The sequence below is a fragment of the Cherax quadricarinatus genome, chromosome 35 (genome assembly GCF_038502225.1).
Source record: "Cherax quadricarinatus isolate ZL_2023a chromosome 35, ASM3850222v1, whole genome shotgun sequence".
Taxonomy (NCBI): domain Eukaryota; kingdom Metazoa; phylum Arthropoda; class Malacostraca; order Decapoda; family Parastacidae; genus Cherax; species Cherax quadricarinatus.
In genome coordinates this window covers 21,186,550-21,208,916 of record NC_091326.1, presented here as the reverse complement: position 1 = coordinate 21,208,916, position 22,367 = coordinate 21,186,550, and the positions used below count along the sequence as shown (strand labels likewise).

Sequence of the window (22,367 nt, the reverse complement as noted above, 5' to 3'; positions counted from 1 at the left end):
ATGGGTAATAATACAAATCTCATTCAAATAAATGTTTATTGACAATATAGAGGTATGTCCAATATCATAAAGCTGTGGAAATGTTCATTGAAATACATGACTAGTGAGTATTATAGGTTGAAACATGAAAGAACATTTATGATTGTTAATAATACACTTGTATAACATTCATAAGCTTATCATTATAGTAAGACTTAAGGCATTAGTAAAAGCTCCATACTGCAACTTCCTATTTTAGAAGAAAAAATGTACTGTACAGTACTCTATAATAGAGTATGCACTGGCCTTTGTTTATGCCAGTGGCAGTACTGTATTACATTATAAATGCCCAGTAAATGGATTACAATAATCAATGTAGCCAACTAAACAGGTAATAGCAGCAACATTAACTTCTAGAATATACCAGTACTATATCTGGCAAAATAATAAAATAGGAACTTTGGTTAAGCACCTCAACATGAGACTTGTGGCTCCTTGTTCTGGATGTGGAAACCGGCAGCTGACAATGATGTTGAGGAAAAGAATGTTCATATCAAGCCATATATGGAAGGGAAATGGTTTCTGCAGTCTTTCAATATTCACTTTACTTAATAAAGATTTTTTAATTTAAGCAAAATTTCTAGATTTTTTGACATAAAGTGACTGTCCAAGATAATGTCTAGCTTGAGCAATTCTAAATACAGTACTGCATTGAAATAGCCTCAATTGTACATATACGTATATGGTAATATATAATGCATGCTCAGAAACTACCAAGCAAAAGCCACAATGAGAATTTTTTTTTTTTAAACACTCATGGTAATGTACTGTTTTAATATTGCTATATGCAAACTGTTTTTCCATGCTAGGACACGTGTTATTCCATGGTGTAAAATACTATTGCAGTATATCCTATACAAGAAATATATGAACATGTTGTCTATAATTAATTCTTTCAGGTCAAGCATAAAGAAGTGATAGTGTCATAACCTGGAGTATACCTGGTCTGGATCAGGGCCTGATCAATCAGGCTGTTATTGCTGGCCACACGCAGACTGACATACGAACCACAGCCCTGCTGGTCAGGTACTGACTTTAGGTGCCTGTCCAGCACCTTCTTGAAGACAACCAGGGGTCTACTGGTAATCCCCCTTATGTATGCTGGGAGGCAGTTGAACAGTCTTGGGCCCCTGACACTTATCGTGTTATCTCTTACCATGCTCGTGGCACCCATGCTTTTCATTGGGGATTTGTTGCACCACTGCCAAGTCTTTTGCTTATGTAGGGAGTGAATTTCATGTGTAAATTTGGTGCTAATCCCTCTAGGATTTTCCAGCTGTGTATTATCAAGTATCTTTCCTGCCTGTGCTCCAGGGAGTATAAGTCAAGGAACTTCAACTGTATCCAGTAATTCAGATGTTTTATTGTACTTATGTGTGCCATGAAGGCTCTATGTACACTCTCCAGGTCAGCAATTTCACCTGCCTTGAAAGGTGCCATTAGTGTACAGCAATATTCCAGCCTAGAGAGAACAAATGATTTGGAGAGAATCATCATGGGCTTTACGTCTCCAGTTTTGAAGAATCTCATTATCCATCCCATCATTTTTCTAGCAGATGTGGTGGATACATTGTTGTGATCTTTGAAGGTGAAATCCTCTGACATTATCACTCCCAGGTCCTTCACATTAGTTTTTTGCTCCTGTGTGGTTGTAATTTGTTTTATACTCCAATACAGTTTTAATTTCCTCAAGTTTTCCACATCAGAGTAATTGAAATTTCTCTTCATTGAACTCCATATTGTTTTCTACAGGCCAGTTAAATTATTATTATTATAATCAAAGAGAAGTGCTAAACCTCGCCCAGTTAAAGATTTGGTTGATATCTGCTTGGAGTCTTGCAGCATCTTCGACAGAGAACACTGTCATGCAAACTTGGGTGCTATCCACAAAGGAAGACACGGTGCTGTGGCTTACATCTCTGTTTATGTCAGATACGAAGATGAGGAACAAGATGGGAGCAAGTACCGTACCTCGTGGAACAGAGCTTGTCACTGTGGCCGCCTCAGACTTCACTCTGTTTACTATTACTCTCTGTGTTCTATTTGTTAGGAAGCTATAGATCCATCTACCAACTTTTCCTGTTATTCCTTTTTTTCACGCATTTTGTGCGCTATTACACCATGGTCACACTTGTCGAAGGCTTTTGCAAAGTCTGTGTATACTACATCTGCATTTTGTTTGTCCTGTAGACCATCCAAGACCTTGTCATAGTGGCTCAGTAGTTGGGACAGGCAGGAGCACCCTGCTCTAAACCCATGCTTTCCTGGGTTGTGTAAATGATAGGTATCTAGATGGGTGGGAATCTTGCTTCTTAGAACCCTTTCAAAGATTTTTATATGGGATGTTAGCACTATTGGTCTAATTCTTTGCTACTGCTTTACTGCCCCCTTTGTGGAGTGGGGCTATGTCTGTTGTTTTAAGTGATTGTGGTATGACCCCTGTGTCCATACTCCCTCTCCACAGCAGAAAATGATTTTTTTGTTTTTGCTAGAAATGCAGCTCAACCAAATTTGTATATGAAGAATTAGCAAATGCTGAGGCAGGCCTGAATGCAATATGTATAATTGCTATAAGAATTGCATACAGTTCAGCTATGAAAATGCTAGCCGAGTCTAATAAATGACCTCACACAACACTGTCTGGGAACAATGTTGTGTGAAGGCTTACTCAGCCCTGTAACAACTTCAGACAGTATTACCAAGGCTGGCTCCTCCTCAGGAAAATTAATGAATAGAAAAAGAAATAATAATTCACAAAGATAAACACTTTATTATTTATTAATGCAAAGATAAAACATTGAAATATGAAGGTGTATCCTACTTGAAAGAAAAATGAAAAATGAAATGGAAAAATGACATTTGAATTCAACGCTAATATGTACAAGTAAACTGGGGTGTCTGGTTGATGTTGACACCGGCCCGGTGGCCCGGTGGCCTGGTGGCTAAAGCTCCCGCTTCACACACGGAGGGCCCGGGTTCGATTCCCGGCGGGTGGAAACATTCGACACGTTTCCTTACACCTGTTGTCCTGTTCACCTAGCAGCAAATAGGTACCTGGGTGTTAGTCGACTGGTGTGGGTCACATCCTGGGGGACAAGATTAAGGACCCCAATGGAAATAAGTTAGACAGTCCTCGATGACGCACTGACTTTCTTGGGTTATCCTGGGTGGCTAACCCTCCGGGGTTAAAAATCCGAACGAAATCTTGTAGAAATTGTAGCCGTTGATGATGATGTGGGGGGGGGGGGTCGCAGGTGTTGAGTGACAACCCAACGACTAGTTCTTCACAGAGTCTATAGCCTTGAATAGTCAGTCCAGATGACAGGAACTCAGGTTCTTTACCACTACAAAGATGAGGGGTAGTGTCCTGTACAAATAATCAGGTAAGTAGATTATAAGGTGACATCCCAAGACCGTTTCAGTCTGTCTCCTTCAACACTTCTCGTTGGTTGGCAGGTGACTCGATCTGTCATTCCAAGCTGGAAAGAGAGACAGGTTACCCACTGCTTAAGAAATTACTCTCCATGATAAGTGCAAGATACTTAAAAAAGGTGGTGATTATCGAAAAGTCTCATGGGGAGCTTAAAACTGAAAGGACCAAGTTTATTAATGGTCAAAAGTGAAGCTTTCAACCAATATCCACTAGAATAGGAGCAGAGGCTTTTACTTACAGTTGTGCTGGGAGCTGTGAGTCGAGTGATTACTGTTTGGCCGGAGCCCCACACGTCACCTTTTGGGGTGGGGAAAAAGGAGGGGAGAGGGGATAGCGGGAGCTAGACTGACCCTACCTTAACAAGCAGCCGGCAATCAAACTATCGTTACCATATACTCGCTCGCTACTCCTATCTGTTGAACTTTTCCCTCACATGCTGCAAACCCGACACCATCAGAGGATTTAGAACCATCAGTGTAAACTGCAACATCACGAAAATGAGACTGGAAGTGGTTAAGAAAAAGGGAGCAAGAAACAACTGTAGGTATCTGAGCTTTTGTACACAGCAGTGGGGAAGAAAAGACTCAAACTGTCAGAACCTCCCAAGGGGAAAGAGAGAAGTTAGATGTTAGATGAACATATAAGGGGGCAATTGAAGAGAAACCAAGAGTGAAGATGAAGAAAAAAGGGACCTAGTAAACAGGGGCAGTGAATGGACCTCTACTAATGTCTGTTACCATCCTGTATGTAGAAGGATTGTGAAGGTCATGAAAACGGACAAAATAATGGAGGAAATGGGCATCATGCCCATCGTTCAAGGATGGAACCTCTGCATATAAGCTCTTGAAATGAGGAAGAAAAAGCACCCAGACATCAGCGTAATCCCTGATGATGAGTGGGATCATGTTTAGAAAGAGTTGCGGGAAAGGCCGCTGAATATATCTGGTTGCCATAGTCTAGTTTTGATAAAATTAAGGCTGAATGAAGTTGAAGGAGAGTTTGACAATCCAATCCCCCATGAAAGATGAGCAAGGGTTTTAAGGAGGTTCAGTTGGCTATAGCAAGTTGCTTTCAGGGAGGTAATGTGAGGTTTCCAGGACAGCTGGTGATCAAACAGAAGACTGAGAAATCGGACCATATCATGCTCAGGGATCTGGGAACCATGCAGATATAACAGAGTATTAGAGACAACAGAATGTCTAGTAAAAGTAATCTGGGGTATTTTAGTACCAGAAAATTTAAACCCATAAGTAGTGGCCCAATAGGAAACAGTCAATAGCATTCTAGAAAGAGAGGATGCTACTAGGTAACAGTTAGTGCCTGCACAAGCTATAGCAAAGTCATCAACATAAAGTGATGACTAAATATTAGATGGGAGAACAGAAGCTAGATCATTAATAATTAGTAGAAAAAGAGTGGTGCGAATGCCACATCCCTGAGGGACACCTTCAGCCTGGATATAGTCAAGGAATGCAGATTACACAAAAATACAGAATGCTATACAAATGTACAATTAAATATGTACTACATATGTTAACCTAGGTAGTAGGTTGGTAGACAGCAACTGCCCAGAGAGGTACTACCATCCTACCATGTGAAATGGAAACCTGTAATTGTTTTACATGATGGTAGGATTGCTGGTGTCTTTTTCAGGTACATCTTGCTACTTCTACTTACACTTAGGTCACACTACACATGCAAGCACACACACACACATATATATATATATATATATATATATATATATATATATATATATATATATATATATATATATATATATATATATATATATATATATATATATATACACACACCCCCTCTGGGTTTTCTTATCTTTTCTTACTAGTTCTTGTTCTTGTTTATTTCCTCTTCTCTCTATGGGGAAGTAAAACAGAATTCTTCCTCCGTAAGCCATGCATGTTGTAATAGGTGACTAAAATGCCAGGAGGGAGGGGCTAGTAACCCCTTCTCCTGTATTCAATACTAAATTTCAAAAGAGAAACTTTTGTTTTTCTTTTTGGGCCCCCCTGCCTTGGTGGGATGCGGCCGGTGTATTAAAAGAAGACGTATGTTAAATAAATGAATAGATATTTTAATTTTGAAGGTAAGAACTATTGTTAGGGTAAGCAATGCTTACTTTGCTTGCTTCTTATGAATATAATCCACTAAAACTAGTAACTGGATATATGAATTGTGAAATGCTAAAACAAAATTATTCATAACATGTGTTCGACCATAACTAGAAAATGCAGTAGTGGCATGTTGTCCACACCTGACAAACATGTGCAGACTAGAAAAGGTCTAAGATGAGCATTCTCTAGAAGCATAGAATTAGGAGGGATATGATTAAGTAAACAAATGGATGACAGGAATTAATAAAGGAGATAAAATTAATATGCTGAAAATATCTAACCAATACAGGACTTGCAGCAATGAGTTCAAGCTGGCAAAATTTAGATTTAGAAAGGATATAGGAAAGCACTGATTTGGTAATAGAGTAGCATTATTGAAGCCAGAACCTTGGGTAGCTTTGAAAATAAGTGGGAGGGAGTTGTACCTGCCTAGAATGGGCTAATAGGCCTGCTGTAGTGATCCTCCCTTCGTATGTTAAAATAGCCAGTGTAAAACATTTTGTGTAATAAACAACGGCTAAAAGCTCTAGATATCCCTCATTTGCTAATAGGAGAAAAAGAAGAGATATGATTACCATATACATGTATAGTAAAATATAAGATTACAAGGGGATATAAAAAGAATAAAGTCTTCCTAACATCATTAACAGGAAAGCATGATGCCATAGTTTTAATCCTCAAACATACCTACTTGTACAGTATTAATACTTGTACAGTATATGAAATTAAATTAAACATGTTTTTCCTTCATGTATGTAGATTTTGACTCACTGGAAAAGACCTGCAGTGGGTAATGACCTTTCTACTCTTAGTGTCTGATCACCCTCCATTTTTCTTTTATAGAATAAAATATTTTTTTTGGGGTTTTTGTGGTTTCAAAATTTGCTAAGTCATCAAGAAATGCATCCCTCCCCAAATTTAAGGATTATATATATTTAAGGATTATATGTATTTTGTTAAACTATTAAAAACTAACGTATATCATTTGAATAGTGTAGAACCTGTATAATATCTTATTGGGTGCTAGACATTTGTATCTGTACAAAGCTAACACCTGAACTGCTTCCCTGACCATCATATGGCTTAAATGTCTAATTATACCAAACTATAACAACTCTTGCAGGATTTTTTTTTAGTGACTACAGTAGTACTTATGGCCATGGGTGTCCACTGGAACTTTCACCTAGAAAAACAAGGGCTACCAGGGAAGAGGACTGAGCAAATATTCCAGGAATATGGAAGAGAAATAGGCAGGTCATACTATGAATACAGCCTCTCTTCACTTAACGAGGGAGTTCTGTTCCTAAGACTATGTTGGTAAACGAATTCGTTAAAAAGCAAGGAGCATATTATAATGGTAGTGGGTTTGTGTCAACCATCTTTGATATTGTTTTAATGTCACCTCTGCACCATTTATAACATTTTTAGTACATTTTTGACCCTTAAACTGGCCAAACGTAGATCTACGTTCGCTCGTGCAGTGCTCTGAATATTTAAAAAAAAAAAAAAAAGTTGTTTTCTTTTAAATTAAAGAGGGCAATTTTCTGTGTGTTAGAAGACAAAAAAAAAATTAGGACCAGTACTTACCGAGATATAAGACCGTGAAGTTGGCGCTGGATGCTCACCTGACGGCAACATTGAGTCCTGCCACTTGCAGAAGTGTTGCCGATATATGTTTTTTTCCTCGTTTTTATTTTAATTTATATAATTTTTATGTTCTGATAATTACAATTTATAATAGTTCTTGTGATTTCATAGCCAATCTTTGTTCTGACACTAATATTGGGTACTGATATAGTACTCAAATAGTCGCAATCACACCGACAGGTGTACATTTTCACCTGCCTTGGTCATTTACTATTGTCTAGAAATATATACAAAATATTTATAGGTCTCAGCAATGTTTTAGACATACTGGAGTATATATGAAACTTCTTGAAGCATGGTGTTTATGACAAGTGTCACTAAACTGCTGACAGGGTAAGCAGTGGAGTGACACTTGATGATGACTGTTACACACAAACATGTATGTCTGTCTGTCTATCTATCTGTCTGTATCTATCTGTCTGTCTATATGTCTGTATCTGTCTAGCTCTGCTTATCTGTCTTTCTGTCTGCCTGTGTCTCTCGGTCTTTCTGTCTGCCTGTGTGTGTCTGTCTTTCTGTCTGCCTGTGTGTGTGTCTTTCTGGCTGCTTGTCTCTCAGTCTTAGAGAGCAGCTCGTAAACCAACAGGTATTACACACGATGCACTAGTCACGTCTGATTCCTGATGAAGTGAAAATGTGTATTACTTGCCACTGAGTTGCCAGTCATGCTTATTATGTCTTATATCTACAAGCACCATACAGCACTTTGCCTGGAATTTTTGGGTTATCCTAGGTAATTTATGCTATGTATAATTACTGCACTTATGTGTACATGTGAGAGAGAGAGAGAGAGAGAGAGACAGAGACAGAGATATAGACAGATAGACAAGAGATATCGACAGATACAGAGATATAGACAGATACAGACAGATAGCCAGTGTCTGTCTGTATCTGTCTATATCTCTGATAATAACCCATGTTGCACAAATGCTACACACGGGTTATTATCAAAGTTTCTGATATTTCCTCGACCACTTGTGGTCACATCCATCACTTTCCTCTTAAAAGGGGAGTGTTAATACAACATGACATCAGTGAATCCCTGGTGTTTGCCACACTATTTGCTGTAGCTGGTGCTCAATTGAACTGGTGCTCCCACAAGATACTAAGTGGTCCCAGAGTTTTTTATTAATGTGCACACCTAATGCTAAGACACATTCTTAACTGACCAGGCATCTCAGGCCAATCATGCCAAATTTGGAGGCAGGAAAAATAAAATGTAGATCTACATTTGGAGTGTTAGCGCTACAAACGTAGATCTATGTTTGGACAATTTAAGGGTTAAATGTTAATACAGTAGTGTACTGTATAGTGTACCTGGAGAGAGCTCCGGGGGTCAACGCCCCCGTGGCCCGGTCTGTGACCAGGCCTCCTGGTGGATCAGAGCCTGATCAACCAGGCTGTTGCTGCTGGCTGCACGCAAACCAACATACGAGCCACAGCCCGGCTGGTCAGGAACCGACTTTAGGTGCTCGTCCAGTGCCAGCTTGAAGACTGCCAGGGGTCTGTTGGTAATCCCCCTTATGTGTGCTGGGAGGCAGTTGAACAGTCTCAGGCCCCTGACACTTATTGTATGGTCTCTTAACGTGCTAGTGACACCCCTGCTTTTCATTGGGGGGATGGTGCATCGTCTGCCAAGTCTTTTGCTTTCGTAGTGAGTGATTTTCATGTGCAAGTTCGGTACTAGTCCCTCTAGGATTTTCCAGGTGTATATAATCATGTATCTCTCCCACCTGCGTTCCAGGGAATACAGGTTTAGGAACCTCAAGCGCTCCCAGTAATTGAGGTGTTTTATCTCCATTATGCGTGCCGTGAAGGTTCTCTGTACATTTTCTAGGTCAGCAATTTCACCTGCCTTGAAACAAGGTGCTGTTAGTGTGCAGCAATATTCCAGCCTAGATAGAACAAGTGACCTGAAGAGTGTTATCATGGGCTTGGCCTCCCTAGTTTTGAAGGTTCTTATTATCCATCCTGCCATTTTTCTAGCAGATGCAATTGATATAATGTTATGGTCCTTGAAGGTGAGATCCTCCGACATGATCACTCCCAGGTCTTTGACGTTGGTGTTTCGCTCTATTTTGTGGCCAGAATTTGTTTTGTACTCTGATGAAGATTTAATTTCCTCGTGTTTACCATATCTGAGTAATTGAAATTTCTCATCGTTGAACTTCATATTTTTTCTGCAGCCCACTGAAAGATTTGGTTGATGTCCACCTGGAGCCTTGCAGTGTCTGCAATGGAAGACACTGTCATGCAGATTCGGGTGTCATCTGCAAAGGAAGACACGGTGCTGTGGCTGACATCCTTGTCTATGTCGGATATGAGGATGAGGAACAAGATGGGAGCGAGTACTGTGCCTTGTGGAACAGAGCTTTTCACCGTAGCTGCCTCGGACTTTACTCTGTTGACGACTACTCTCTGTGTTCTGTTAGTGAGGAAATTATAGATCCATCGACCGACTTTTCCTGTTATTCCTTAAGCACGCATTTTGTGCGCTATTACGCCATGGTCACACTTGTCGAAGGCTTTTGCAAAGTCTGTATATATTACATCTGCATTCTTTTTGTCTTCTAGTGCATTTAGGACCTTGTCGTAGTGATCCAATAGTTGAGACAGACAGGAGCGACCTGTTCTAAACCCATGTTGCCCTGGGTTGTGTAATTGATGGGTTTCTAGATGGGTGGTGATCTTGCTTCTTAGGACCCTTTCAACGATTTTTATGATATGGGATGTTAGTGCTATCGGTCTGTAGTTCTTTGCTGTTGCTTTACTGCCCCCTTTGTGGAGTGGGGCTATGTCTGTTGTTTTTAGTAACTGTGGGACGACCCCCGTGTCCATGCTCCCTCTCCATAGGATGGAAAAGGCTTGTGATAGGGGCTTCTTGCAGTTCTTGATGAACACGGAGTTCCATGAGTCTGGCCCTGGGGCAGAGTGCATGGGCATGTCATTTATCGCCTGTTCGAAGTCATTTGGCATCAGGATAACATCGGATAGGCTTGTGTTAACCAAATTTTGTGGCTCTCTCATAAAAAATTCATTTTGATCTTCAACTCTCAGTCTGGTTAGCGGCTTGCTAAAAACTGAGTCATATTGGGACTTGAGTAGCTCACTCATTTCCTTGCTGTCATCTGTGTAGGACCCATCTTGTTTAAGTAGGGGCCCAATACTGGACGTTGTTTTCGACTTTGATTTGGCATAGGAGAAGAAATACTTTGGGTTTCTTTCGATTTCATTTATGACTTTTAGTTCTTCCCGCGATTCCTGACTCCTATAAGATTCCTTTAGCTTAAGTTCGATGCTTGCTATTTCTCTGACCAGTGTCTCCCTACACATTTCAGATATATTGACCTCGTTTAGCCGCTCTGTTATTCTTTTCCATCGCCTGTAAAGGGAGTGCCTGTCTCTTTCTATTTTACATCTACTCCTCCTTTTTCTTAGAGGAATAAGCCTTGTGCATACATCGAGTGCCACCAAGTTAATCTGTTCTAGGCATAAGTTGGGGTCTTTGTTGCTTAGTATATCTTCCCAGCTTATATTGGTTAGGACTTGGTTTACTTGGTCCCACTTTATGTTTTTGTTATTGAAGTTGAATTTGGTGAATGCTCCCTCGTGACTAGTCTCATTATGTCGGTCTGGGGCTCCGCGCATACATGTCTGAACCTCAATTATGTTGTGATCTGACTAGAGAAAATCAGCTCTAATATACATTATTTAGGCATGCATACTGGTCAGAGAGCCTGTCGTAAGTCCGAGTCGTCGGTAAACGAGTATGTCGCTAAGTGAAGAGAGGCTGTATTTTCCTTTGACATAGGCCTGATCCAAGAAAGGAAGGAGAGAGAAGGGGAGTAAAACTGCCTGATTTATCCTCCTAGCAGACACCCATGTCCACATTAGGTAGTTACATACACTATTGGAAACTTTCCAATGAACCTCTTAGATTTTAGATTAAATTAGATTTTGTCACTGAAGTGGCTAGTTCATTGTGCACTCCACATTCATCCTGTGGATGGTAGTGCAAGAGCATGAGGTGCACAAAAAGCCTAGGAATTAGGCTTCAAAAGGGTTAACAAGGGTACATCTGGACTTTTATCTATAATTGTCTTATCTGTTGCAAGAAAATTTAGGATATTTACTTTATATGTCTAGCATCTTATTTTCATTAGCAAGATACCTTGACATATCATATAGGTTATTATGCTGTTTACAGTAATACCCTGGTTTTTGCCCTTAATCCATTCCAGAAGGTTGGCCAAAATTCGAAATGGATGAAAACCTAAGTAATATTTCCCATATGAAATAATGTAAATCCAATTAATCCGTTCCAGACACCCAAAAACATTAACAAAAATTACATTTTATAAAAAATAACTATAGTTTTACATACAAAAACAATGAGAAATAAATATAAATGACTAATTTTAATGATAAATGAACATTACATACCTTTATTGAAGACTAATTGGCATATGGAAGAAGGCAGGAGGGGAGGAGTTGAGATTATTGTTTGGAAGGGGACTTCCCCTACATAAGGACTTCAGGTATCAAAGCCCTATCCAGGGTTACCTCCCTTCATTGTCTTTCACTGGCACTAGGACCAGCTTGAGAGTCACTGTACCCCTGTCGCACAAAAAATCTGTCCAAACAGGCCTGTTTCTGGCATCTCTTTACGATTTGCCTAAAATGAGACAAGACACTGTTACTGAACATGTTGCACATGACCTGAAACAGTTTTGTCAGGGTGATAATTCTTCACGAAACTTTGAAACTCGCTCCACTTTGCACACATGTCCTTAATCACTGAAGAAGACACATACTTCCCTCTCTCTCTTCCTCCTGCTCCTCTGAAGCAATTTCCTTAGCTGTGATCTGTTGCTGTTCCAGTTGAAGGTCTTGCAGCTCTTCAGTGGTTAGCTCTTCCCTGTGGTCCTCCACCAACTCTTCCACATCCCATACATCCTGGCGAGCTTGGCCACACGTACACCACTTTCATATTTTGCTACAAGTTCTTTCTTGAATTCTATTGTGTTTCTCACCTTCTTTACCAAAGGGTTGGCACTCTGAACTTTCTTTGGCATCACAGTGGCTTATTTCACAGTTGCAATCAATAAACAAGCACAAAAAACAATGGATGAATGCGCGGAGTATTGCTAATTCAACAAGAGACTGAGGCAGATTGAGTCTGATATGCAAAAGAAGCAGCATCCCAGGCGGGTGGACACGTCTGATATGGATGATTTCCGAGTGGATGTATGAAACCCGGAGGAAAATTTTGCCGAAAAAAGTGCTCGAAGTCCGAATTGTACAATTTCCACACTGGACAAAATCTGGGGGTCCACTGTATCTCTATATGCCTCAATAAGTGGACAATTAAGTATAGTGTTCAAAAAAAATGATCATAAGGCTGACCATACACTTTGCAATTAGTATGATCATCATCTGCACATCTGCCAAACTGCCAGAAGTACTTGTAATCAAGCCTCAGCCTGGGTACTACAACATCAGTCAGTCTATTCACATTACTTGTTGCTCTGTAAACACATTTTTCTCCACTCATGTTATCATAGTGAGTGATAGATCTACTCAGGCTTCTAACTGCATTCCTTTGACTTTCACTTTCATTATTTACTTCTCTCCTAATATTATTATTAATGTTAGACACGTATACCAAAGTTATATTCTTCATTTTTCTTCAGAGTACTGTCCTTGGCTAATTTATCAACTTTAAAATTTTTGATACTGGCACTGTGCATTCTTTGGTGTCAGATTATAGTACAGACATAGTATTATGAAAGTCTAATTTAACTAAGTAGCAAAGTTGACTAGATTTACTGTTTTAAGATTTACTGTTTTAATTGTTCAATACAGTATATGTTAAAGGGATAAGGTATAACTCAATAATATACTGTACACATCATACCTGATCATAATATTATCGATTTAATATATACTGTATAAGGTATCATTACTCTGGTATTGTAATTGCTAAGAAAGTGGTTGATCTGTACTTGTATTTAGACCTCTCATATGCATGAATGTACTGCATATGTGAATTTCAAAATCGTAACTGCCGGTATTATCTTACAATAATATACACCAGAACAAGTAGAGTATATGAGAAAATATTTGTGGATAAAATTGACTGCATCTACAGTGCTCTCTTATCACAAATTACTGTAAAGCATCCTATCAACATTATTGTCAGCAATTTTGTACTTTACTTCAACAAACAATATGTGTGAAATGACAATTATATTTTGGGTAACCACCACACCTATATATTTTTATACATAAAATTTTAACCCTTCAACTGTCCAAACAGAGATCTACATTTCATTTTACATTTGAAAGCATGTAAAATAAAACTTAGATCTATGTTTGGAGTGCTAGCGGTACAAATGTAGATCTATGTTTGGACAGTTTAAGAGTTAAACATAATTCATTAAGTTTTTTCCGTGTGCATGAGGTGCTTAATACGTGAGGCACAGAGTACCATCAATACATGAACATGATGAAGCATAAATAAAGCATTAGTATGAATAAAAATATTCCATTTTTTGTTGTGAAAGCTTTCTAGAGAGTTGCTGCAGTGCTAAACCTATGTTGTGGCATACTGGACAGACTAAGGACCTAACACTGTTTCCTCCAGCAAAATTGTGCTTGTCTGTTAACCAAGACATACCACAGTAGTTGGTGACATGACAATGTTTAGTGTAGAGCTTGTAATAGTCTGATATGTTCTCTACATTCCTGTAATAGATGCAGTCTTCTAGTCATCCCACTCCTATGATATTTATTCACTTAAAAGTTCCACTTTTACAACACCCTAATTTATTTTTATTTATAATTCTCATGACTGGAAATACAGAATGATAATTACAGATGCATACAATGCTTGAATTTTCAGCAGATTTAATGGCCAATTATTTACCTGCTAATAAAGCAGTAATATCAAATATGGAAAAAATATAGGAAAAGTCATATATCCCCTATAAAATGATGGAAACTGTCAGCAAAATAACCAACACACAGATATACTGCTTCAGGATACAAGAGGCCTAATTCATCAGATCAAGAACCCCTTCAACTTGCCAAGGGGCCCTCCTTGAAGGGGTTCACTGCAGGTGATCCCTGACCTTAGTGCATTTCCAGAAAATTTTTTGTAGCTAGTGTGCTAATAATTTGGATACAATTTTCATAGGTCACCCATGTTATTATTGGAGATTCATACCTGAATCATAATATTCCCTATCTCTTCCCTTGCCTCCCTCACATTTCCATTCCCTTTCTGCCATTCCTTCCCTTTCTTTCACTCAAACATTAACTCCCATCATATCTGATGACATGGGCAGCAGCAACAGGACTGCCCCCTTCTCTTCTATTCCCTTCATTCTTGTTTCCCATCATATCTAACATAATGCTCTTTATATATATGCTCTCCAGCCTCTCACTGTTACATTGAGGGGATATTAGAAGCATTACCATGTGGTGTGGGAATGGTTGTGGTATTAATAAGTTGAGCTGTCATTCATCAACGCTGATCACATTCTGGACATGGCTAAGCCACCACCCAACATTCCATCATTATTTTCAAATCTACAGTTCTTTACTAACCTCTATCAAATAAGCACAAACTTCACACTTTTTCTTATCAAAGGACCCAGCAAGCTAAATATGAGTAGAAATACCATCCTCGCTTGACATTCAAGTGTAATAGAATGTAATTCTACGAAAAATTTAAATCTCTGGATGACTGGTATGCCACTCGTTGGTCGAAGAAAAAAAAACACCAGTACCAAGACTCTGTGGCACTGATAAGCCATTACACACTAAATGGGCTAAGACTGCTCTGGCACTCCTTTTGGTCAGTTGCTGTAGTGTTCTTTCTGCCACAAACTGTTCCGTTTCACATGTGAACTACTGTAGATGAATAAGAAATTAAGGTGGGCACTAACATCCATCTCACTCGAGTTTAGGCATTCTATAGTTAGCCAGCAGCATGTGACCCTAACTGGGCTAGAGTTAAATGTTGTCTGACGAGATTAACCAAAAAGTTATGTGAATTAAACGCTCTAGAAAAAAATAAAAAAGAAACTGAGAACATAAACCTAGCTTTCATATGTCAAAATGTTGGGTATAAGGTTTATCTAGCATCACACACAAATTTCAAAACATTATACAGTGGAACCCTGGATTTCGTACTTAATCCGTTCCAAAAGGTCAGTTTAAATCTAAAATATACGAAAACCGAAGTAATATTTCCCATTAGAAATAATGTAAATATACAATTAATCCATTCCAGACACCCCAAAATATTAACAAAAAATACATTTTTTAAAGAATAACTATAGTTTTACATACAGAAAACAATGAGAAATAAATATAAACCACTAACGAAATGGATAAATGAACATTTAAATTACTATTACATACCTTTATTGAAGACTCTTGTTGGCATATGATCCACACCAACAACAACTTTTCCACATCTTCAGTTGTTTGTGATCTCTGTTTCGTTAGCATATTTACCCCTTTCACAACTATAGCTTCCTTGATTTCTACTTTCTTTTCCATTTTCCAGGATGGAACAGATTGTTGATTTCAACTTCCCATACATCCTGGCAAGCTCAACTAAATTTATGCCACTTTCATATTTTTCTACAATCTCTTGAATTCTATTTTGTTTCTCACCTTCTTTACCAAGGGGCTGGCACTAGGAACTTTCTTTGGGCCCATAGTGGCTTATTTTGCAATTGCACTCAATAGTTAAGCGAAGTAATGCTCACTCGACCAGTGACAGAGCCAGATTGAGACACGTATGCATGAGTGGAGGCGTCCCAGACAGCCGGACGCATCTGATACATACGATTTCTGGGTGGAGGTACAAAATCCAGACCAAAATTTTGCCCCAAAAAGTGAGCTAAATCCGAAACGTATGATATTTGGTGCGTATGAAATCCAGAGTTCCACTGTATGCTGGTATGCTATAAAATAATGCTGAACATATTATATTATATGTTACTTGGAAAAGTATAACTGTATATACTGCATCCATATATAAAAAAAGATCATTCAAGAAAACATTAATTAGGTGAACTCTCACCACAGAATATAGATGACTCAATAAAAATGAGTTTGGAGAGTAAAAGGTAAGCAAAATATAAAACAATATTTCTCATGCCTCTGAGGAGTATATGTGATTATATTCCTCATGCATCTGAGAAGTATAGGCAATTATATTCCTCATGCCTCTGAGGGAAATAGGTGATTATATTCCTCATGTAGCTGAGCAGTATAGGCAATTATATTCCTCATGCATCTGAGGGGAATAGGTGATTATATTCCTCATGTAGCTGAGAAGTATAGGCAATTATATTCCTCATGCATCTGAGGGGTACAGGTGGTTATGTATATATAACTAATTACAATATTATAATGTATGTCTCAATAAAATTGATAAAATAAGTTCAGCCATAGTCATAGAACTCTGGTTTATTGTGTCACCAATCATGTTTGAAGAGTGGCTAGTGACTTAGTGACTAACTCTATTCACAGCTTTTACAACAACACCTCTCAACATCCTGTTTACACAAGGATACACCAAGACCAACAGCATTACTAAATGAGGCTCCACCCTGCTACACAGGACCTGATCAACTAGTTTAAGTTCAGAACCTGACACATGACTTGCTGTGATTATACAAGAACTAGTTACTCACAGTCAATGTTGCCATGAGCAGTACTACACAACAATATTTACTGTATATAACATAAAATGACAATACCACACCAACTTTCTAGTTAGAAGGTCCCGGGTTCAAATCCTGGGCAGGGTGAAATATATGGGCATAACTCCTTACACAATTACCTTTCATTATGTAGCATTTTTAACCATTGCGTATTTTTAATCATTATGTATTTCTAATCATTGCATATTTTTAATTATTGATGCCTAACGATTATTTATTTCTAAGTAAATATATCTAGACTGACTTTTGTGGCATACAGCCTTTGGAATGGTACATTATACCACTAATAAAACAGTTAAGTCCCAGCTTTGAAATAAGCAGTTCTTAGTTTTTTACAATAGGAAAATGCTGGAACTCTAAGAATAAAAAATTAAAAAATAAAAATAAGTACATAAAAGTCATCTCTTCATATTCCAGATGATTTTATTACAATTAAAGCCGTCATCACAATAATTACTTCAACAGTTCTATTGTCATTTAGATTTAAGTTTACTTTATTGCCATTATGAATGCAACAATTAACTTGCACATTACAGTAATAAAATAATTTTTCATTAAAAGGACAACACTGCCATTTAAATGTAAACTTGTATGCAGAAAGACCACCATTGTGCCTTAATTAAAAGTTAAATTGTAAGAACCAGACAATTACAAAACCTACACAGTACAAATTTACAGGTAGAGATAAACTCTGCCACTGTACAGAACATTTCATCCACACAAGGTACACTACACTCATCCCTTGCCTTAAGGAAACTAAAGTCACAAACATTTTTCCTTAGAGAATATGCAAATAATGTTACAAAATTTGAGATAAGGCACAAAAATTGGAACTTGTGGAATTTAAGAATAAAGAGCTAAAAAAAAATCCTGCTAAAATTATAAATTTTCCACTGAATTTGTCCTGGTGTGCATTTTGTGATGTTTGATGATGTGTTGTTCTGATACTCATGTTGTCTGTCTGAAAACAATACTATACTGCATAACTTACACTAAATAGCCCCTTGAGATGCATTTGATTTCAAACTCATAATAATTAAATTTGTATATGATGTGTATGATGACCCATTTTTACCAGCAATTCTCTTTGTGCTATATGAATTTTTTAAATGCCATAAGTGCGATTTGCAAAAATAAAGATTTCTATAACAAAGGGTTAAGTAATGATAACCCGACTGAGATTACAACAGCTGCCATGGCTCTGGAACACATCTACTACATAAAGCAAGGAACACTTATGTTTAATAAAAACATTTGAAAGGAAGCCAACAAATGCCGAGTCTTTTCATATACAGAGCAGGTGGTATACGACCCCTATGGGTTTAGTTCCTCCCCAGGACTGTAATAATAATAATCATAATATACACCACAATACCCTGCATAGAGAAAGCTTTAGATTTTACACTCTTCAGATTTTACACTCTTACATGAGTGTGAAGCTTGGGTTGCAAATGCTGCAGCGAGGAGGCGGCTGGAGGCAGCGGAGATGTCCTGTCTAAGGGTAATGTGTGGTGTAAATATTGTGCAGAGAATTCGGAGTGTGGGAATTAGGAGGAGGTGTGGAGTTACTAAAAGTATTAGTCAGAGGGCTAAAGAGGGGTTGTTGAGGTGGTTTGGTCATTTGGAGAGCATGTAAATCTGTAGGGGAAGGAAGGCAGAGTAAGGGTTGTCCTCAAAAAGGTTGGAGGGAGGGGGTAAAGGAGGTTTTGTGGGCGAGGGACTTCGACTTCCAGCATGTGTGGGCATGTTAGATAGGAGTGAATGGACATGAATGGTTTTTGGGACCTGATGAGCTGTTGGAGTGTGAGCATGGTAATGTTTTGTGAAGAGATTCAGGGAAACTGGTTAGCCGGACTTGAGTCCTGGAAATGGGAAGTACAATGCCTGCACTTTAACCCTTTCAGGGTCGGTGTCATACTAGTATGGCTTGAAAGCCAGGGTTGGTGCCATACTTGAACGGGTAAATTCTAGCGCCTTCAAATCTAGTGAGAGAAAGCTGGTAGGCCTACATATGAAAGAATGGGTCTGCGTGGTCAGTGTGCACAGTATAAAAAAATCCTGCAGCACACAGTGCATAATTACAAAAAAAAAAAAACTCTGACCGTGTTATTGGTTTAAAACAGCGACTTTGCAGTCTATTTTCGTATGGTATTTATTGTTGTATTCTCGTTTTCTTGGTCTCATTTGATAGAATGGAAGATATATTACAGAAATAGAGATGATCTTGATTGATTTCACAATGAAAAGGACCTTGAAATTGAGTGCAAAGTAGCAAAAATGATCGATTTTTGCCGACGTTCATGAGTAAACAAATTATGCCACACATCCAATACACATCAATTGGTGAGTCTAATATTCTTGCACAAGTGTGCTGATATTATTTTTTATTTTTTTTTTATTATCACACTGGCCGATTCCCACCAAGGCAGGGTGGCCCGAAAAAGAAAAACTTTCACCATCATTCACTCCATCACTGTCTTGCCAGAAGGGTGCTTTACACTACAGTTTTTAAACTGCAACATTAACACCCCTCCTTCAGAGTGCAGGCACTGTACTTCCCATCTCCAGGACTCAAGTCCTGATATTATTTATACCGTTTTTACAATGATGCAGTAGCATACATAACAGTAAATCTTCTATTTTTTGTGCGAATAAAAATTCAAAATGGAAAGCAAAAGTAATGCAAGAGGGGCCTGGAGATGTGACTAATGAACAGATAAAATGTTATTTTAGTGCCAGGAATGTCTATCTTGTTTATTCTGGACCCTATTTTAAAATTGGCATCTTTTGAAATTTGTGTGAAATTGGCCAAATTGCCAATTTCTGACCACATTATTGGGTAGTTGAAATCAGTAAATGGGCAGTTTCTTGTACTCAATCGATAGAGCAAACAGAGTTCTAGTGAAATAGCTATGATTTTAGTAGACTGGAGCATTGGAATTGGCCGAAAATAGGGCTCAAAGTGGGCAAAATCGCCGATGCGCAAATATCATCGAGACTGCTAACTTTACTAGAGCATAATACCCTAAGTTTTCCATCAAATTTAATACTTTTAGTGTCATTACCACCAGGAAAAGATTCTCTATCATTTTATAAGAAAAAATAACTTATTTTTTCTGAAAAATTTTTCAACCCTGAGAACGAGTTTGGGAGAGGGCCTCTTGACCCTGAAAGGGTTAAAGGAGGAGTTTGGGATATTGGCAGTTTGGAGGGACTTCTAAACTGTTGTATCTGAGTGCCTCTGCAAAGACAATGATCATGTATGAGTGAGGTGAAAGTGTTGAATGATGAAAGTATTTTCTTTTTGGGGATTTTCTTTCTTTTTGGGTCACCCTGCCTTGGTGGGAGATGACTGACGTGTTGAAAAAAAAAAAATTATCATCAATTAATAATTACACCTACCCTCCGACTTACGACATGCTCAACATACGACCACTCGACTTACGACCGTGTTTTTTATGCCAAATTTCTAGGAAATAAACAACTGTTTGTGTAGTACACAGTGTTTATCCTAAACCTTACAGTATAAAATACAGTACTAACAGCATAAAAAGTAAAGTACAACATGAAATACCAAAATAAAACAATAAAATAAAGTCATTACAAAAATGTGATGTTGATATTCAGTAGTAAGGTTCGACTTACGTCCATTTCGACTTACGACCGGTTTCTCGGAACCGAACTCGGTTGTAAGTCGGATGGTACCTGTATTTATTTTAAGTACTATGTGGTTAAAAAAAAAAAAGATCTATTTTATTAAATTTTACAGGATGATGTGGATGAGTGAGAGAGGAAGCACAGCAAACAACACATGCATCAACACACCACAGGAATGAACATAGAGTAAACCAAATAGAATCTGGTTCTCATTTTAATGAACACTGCAAAAATTTTAATTATTATTTATGGTTTCATAGGAACACAAACTGTGGTACAAGACATACTGCCGTAAATCCGTCACATTGTAAACTTGTACTTAACTCTGTTGTGGCTTCAGAGGGTTTTCTGATTACACTGGCAATCATTCAAGACTAGTTTACCACCCATGTTCATGATGGGCTTTAAAAGGGTTATTATATACTTAAGTGTCTACAGGTCCACACCCGTTTATCCGAAATTCTGAAATTCGAAAAGTTCCGAAAACTGAAATTTTTTCGTGGAGTGTGGTGCATCAGTCATCTCAGTGCTGGGTCATGCTGCCATGTGGAGGCTTGACCCAGCACTGACAGCCAGAGTTGCAGGAGAAATTCGAAACAATACTGGCCCCAAGGGTTTCAGATAAAGGGATGTGGCCCTGTATAATGACTGGATGACATTTTATTCCTTGGGATTGCACCTCTGATAAATAAATGTATGTACACTGTATATGGGGAAATCACATCACTGTTATACAATTCTGCATAAAAACAAATCTTTCACAAATGTATTTTTGTCCTACTCCTGGTTCTTTGATGCTCGTGAGGGCTCTTGACCTATGCAACTGGATGTATGTTCCCCTTCCTTGAACTGAACCTGAATGCTTTCCATTCTCCCCAGGCACTATATGACCTCTACAAATTTAGTACTACTTCATGAATATAATAGTAATAATGCTAAAACATAGATAAAGCTGAAATAAAATCAAAGTGTACAGCAATAGATTTTAAGATGCATAAATAGCCAATAAGAAGCATATCACTGTGCCAGTTACTTTATTTTCTTTTATTATTAACACACTGGCCGATTCCCACCAAGGCAAGGTGGCCCGAAAAAGAAAAACTTTCACCATCATTCACTCCATCACTGTCTTGCCAGAAGGGTGCTTTACACTACAGTTTTTAAACTGCAACATTAACACCCCTCCTTCAGAGTGCAGGCACTGTACTTCCCATCTCCAGGACTCAAGTCCGGCCTGCCGGTTTCCCTGAACCCCTTCAAGGAGGGAAGAGTATATGGAGAAAAAGAGAGAGGTTAAGAGAGTGGTGAAGCAATGTAAAAAGAGAGCAAATGAGAGAGTGGGTGAAATGTTATCAACATATTTTGTTGAAAATAAGAAAAAGTTTTGGAGTGAGATTGACAAGTTAAGGAAGCCTAAAGAACAAATGGATTTGTCAGTTAAAAATAGGAGAGGAGAGTTATTAAATGGAGAGTTAGAGGTATTGGGAAGATGGAGGGAATATTCTGAGGAATTGTTAAACATTGATGAAGATAGGGAAGCTGTGATTTCGTGTATAGGGCAAGGAGGAATAACATCTTGTAGGAGTGAGGAAGAGCCAGTTGTGAGTGTGGGGGAAGTTCGTTAGGCAGTAGGTAAAATGAAAGGGGGTAAAGATGCTGGGATTGATGGGATAAAGGTAGAAATGTTAAAAGGAGGTGGGGATATAGTTT

At 38.4% G+C, this 22,367-nt stretch overlaps 1 protein-coding gene across 2 annotated transcripts in view; it reads right to left on the bottom strand.

Moving 5' to 3' along the window:
* The window catches only part of LOC128695078 (G protein-coupled receptor 137Ba-like), a 164,218-nt gene that overhangs the window by 2,602 nt on the left and 139,249 nt on the right, over positions 1–22,367 (bottom strand). Inside the window, exon 11 of one of the 2 annotated variants that reach the window (XM_053785470.2) lies at positions 23–15,171. The exons of the other annotated variant lie outside the window; for it this stretch is intronic. The gene's annotated coding sequence lies outside the window, so the exon portion shown is untranslated. Of the gene's footprint in view, positions 1–22; positions 15,172–22,367 lie in introns of those variants that run through there. 2 annotated transcript variants of the gene reach the window in all.